This window comes from Megascapheus bottae, chromosome 8 (genome assembly GCF_031878675.1).
Source record: "Megascapheus bottae isolate mThoBot1 chromosome 8, mThoBot2.hap1, whole genome shotgun sequence".
NCBI lineage: Eukaryota > Metazoa > Chordata > Mammalia > Rodentia > Geomyidae > Megascapheus > Megascapheus bottae.
In genome coordinates this window covers 62,767,030-62,770,629 of record NC_143516.1, presented here as the reverse complement: position 1 = coordinate 62,770,629, position 3,600 = coordinate 62,767,030, and the positions used below count along the sequence as shown (strand labels likewise).

General features: G+C 41.2%; 1 pseudogene; it reads left to right on the top strand.

Moving 5' to 3' along the window:
* The first annotated feature begins 2,761 nt into the window (after positions 1–2,761).
* Positions 2,762–3,280, top strand: LOC150060036 (myosin regulatory light chain 12B pseudogene; annotated as a pseudogene).
* Positions 3,281–3,600: the final 320 nt, after the last annotated feature.

Here is a 3,600-nt window from a genome sequence, read left to right as displayed (position 1 = left end):
CTCTACTGCAGCATCCAAGCAGGACGTTGGCTGACAAGGACCACCTTAAAAAGATGTATTTCCTAACTTGCCTTTCCCAAGGTTGCTTACCCAATCCATCATTAAGTTCTTTTCATTGTAAAATGGAGTTTCAGATCTGCTCATTCCATCTTGTCTGGAGCACGCTAATGTCACTGCAAGCCACCGCTCTCCCCTTCTCCCTCTTCCCAGATACCAAAGTCTCCTTTGAGCCCTCTGTGAGGCCATGGTCCCCAAGGCCAGCGCTCCTACTGTTCCCTTTACCTAGAAGGGCTTGCTCCCCTCACCCCATCCCCGCAGAATCACTACCTTCTCTTTCCTCATGTATAAAATCTTCATGCTTCCATATCTTCCCCCTTCCCAACAGCACTGTCATTTCATTTATAAGACGGTTAACTACTATTGTCTGCATGGCTGCTGTAGAACTTACCCTCTTTCTAGGTTAGCAGAAGCCTAAACGCGAGGATCATGTAGGTTTTTCTATCCTGTAAGCTTCATACTAGGCAGTTTCCTGCCATATAGAAGATACTCAAAATATTTGCCAAGTAAAAATTAAGTGAGATTTGAATATTTATTATGTCGGTATTTCAAATACCATATGAAATAATTCCAGGATAGAGATCGTACCCCTTCCATGCTATTTCTTCTTAAGTTCCTGTTCAATAATGTCATTTAGTAGTTGCAATCTATCCCTGAGAAAGCAAGAAGTGCAGCAAATCAGGTTACCCTCCTTTCTACCCACTCCTGGAACAAATATTTGTACACTTAGTGTTCATTGAAGCTTTATTTGTAAGAGTTAAATAAATGCAGATAAGTCAAGAGATGAGTTGGTAATCAAAATATGATATACCCATTCAGTGCAATGAAGAACTCTGATATGACACCAACATGGATGAATACTAAAACCATTAAGCTAAAGGAAGGAAATCACACACCGCAAGAGAGACGCACTGACACACAGACAGACACAGAGAGAGAGAGAAATATGGAATAATTCCACTGATAGAACGATTTGGTAAAATCAAATTCATTGAGACAGAAAATCAGCTAAGAAAGTAGAGTAATGGTTCTGGGGATTAAGAAGATGGATAAGGAGGAACTACAGAGATGAAAAGTACAGGAGGTGGATGGTGGGTTTGGCACACAGTGTGAGTGCCTTAAAGCCACTCCAGTAAAAATGATGCTGGGTACCAGTTGTTGCACCTGTAATCCTTGCTACTCAGAAGGCTGAGATTAGGATCACAGTTTGCATCCAGCCTGGGCAAGAACGTCTGTGATACACTTATCTCCAATAAACTACCAAACAGCCAGAAGTACAGCTGTGACTCAAGTGGCAAAAGATAGAGTGGTAGAATGAGGAAAATAAGCTCAAGGATAGAATCCAGAGACCGAGTTTAAGACCTAGGTTTGACACACACACCTATATAACACAATTTAAATGCTTAAAAATGGCTATGAAGATAAATGTTGTGTATGTGTATTTTGCTACAGTAATAATGATGATATAAGAAGTCATTTTTCAAATGTTATAGAAATAAAAGAGTAAGTAGTTAGAGGAGAGTCTTGAGGGGGAACTAGAGTAGTCACAGAAGAAGAAAGACCTAGACAGAAAGAAGAGGAAAGTGTTCCCGGTCAAAAGAACGGGTATGAAATGAGGAAAGAGGCACAGGAGTGCTGAGTGGTTTTAAAGCCTGGCAATTTGGAAAGGGCACGATAGAGAAAAGGTGGAGCTTAATCACAGAAAGATCTCAAGTAAATATTGCCTTCTATTTATTAAGAACTTGACAGCTCACATAAATCTTTCAACAACAGCCTATGGGATTATCCAAAATGTTTATTTTCCCATTCCCATCACATATCAGTTTATTCAACAAAACAATAATCTTGAGCTACAGAAGATAGTTCTTTGTGAAGATAGTGGGCAGGGACAGGCACTGGTGGCTCACACCTGGAACCCTACCTACTCAAAAGGCTGAGACCTGAGGATTGGGGTTCAGTGTGAGCTCAGGCAGGAAAGGCCAGGAGACTCATCGCCAATGAACCATCAGAAACCTGGAAGTGGTACTGTGGCTCAAGATAATAGAGCACTAGCTTGGGAGCAAAAGAGCTTATAGACAATACCCAAGTCCTGAGTTCAAGCCCCAAAGAGACAGAAAGAAAAAGGAAAAAGTTGGTAAGCAAAGGCCATGCAACCTGTTTATATCCAATCCAAACGGTGAATTAAGAAGAGGCTGGCGTCGCCAGGCCCTCACATCCATCCTGAGGAGAACTATTCTTTCTTAGCTTAAAAATCTTATTGTACTTCCTTCTCTAAGATAAATCTAGAAAAAAATGAAAATACATGTTTTGTTGGTTGGTTGGTTGGTCATGGGGCTTGAACTCTGGGCCTGGGCCCTGTCTCAGAGCCTGGCTTACATGTTGTTTTTAAATTCAAGGTTACTTTTAACTGAATGGTTAATTATATAGCTCTATTAAAAAATAGATAATAGATCTCACCTCTCATCTCTTATTAGCCATCAAAAGCTGACCACAATAAAGGAGTCAAAAATCATAATGGTGTGACATTATGATTTATCCTACTTCATGTCAATATCATAAAAATGTGGAAATGTTTCTCACACACACTAAAAATAACAATCAAGGCGCCTCTGTCCAGCCCCAGCCCAGCGTTGGTCACCAACACTAATCCAGTCACGTGGAGCTGCCCCGAATCTGGTATCTGACCCGAAATTAAATGGTCACCATGTCTAGCAAAAAGGCAAAGACCAAGACTATTAAGAAGTGTCCTCAGCGAGCCACGTTCAGTGTGTTTGCTATATTTGACCAGTCCCAGATCCAGGAGTTCAAAGAGGCCTTCAACATGACTGACCAGAACCAAGATGGTTTCATCAACAAGGAAGATTTGCACGATATGCTAGCTTCTCTAGGGAAGAACCCAACTGAGGCTTACCTTGACGCCATGATGAAGGAGGCTCTAGGCCCCATCAACTTTACCATGTTTCTCACCATGTTTGGTGAGAAGTTAAAAGGCACAGACCCTGAAGATGTCATCAGAAATGCCTTCGCTTGCTTTGATGAAGAAGCAACAGGCACCATCCAGGAGGATTACCTGCGGGAGCTGCTGACAACCATGAGTGACTGCTTCACAGATGAGGACGTGGATGAGCTGTACTGAGAAGCCCCCATTGACAAAAAGGGCAATGTCAATTACATTGCGTTCACACGCATCCTCAAACACGGAGCCAAAGACAAAGACGACTGAAAATGTCAGCCTACTCCTCCCAGTTCCGTTATCTTACTCTATTTCTCAAACACCTCTCCTGTCCTCATAGGACCTGCTGCATGCAACTTAGTCTCACAACTTGGCTTTGTTTTCCTTCTTCGGTGTATTTATTCCAACTTTCTGACACTTATCACTAGTATAATCAGACTGGAAATGGGATGAGGTTGTAAAATGTATTGAAAAACAGGTTGCGAATAAAAATCAACAAATGTGAAAGGCCAGGAAAAATATATCCGTATTTCTGGTTTTGCTGGATTTTTACATTTTTATATAATAAAAATACTATTTTGAAATTACAA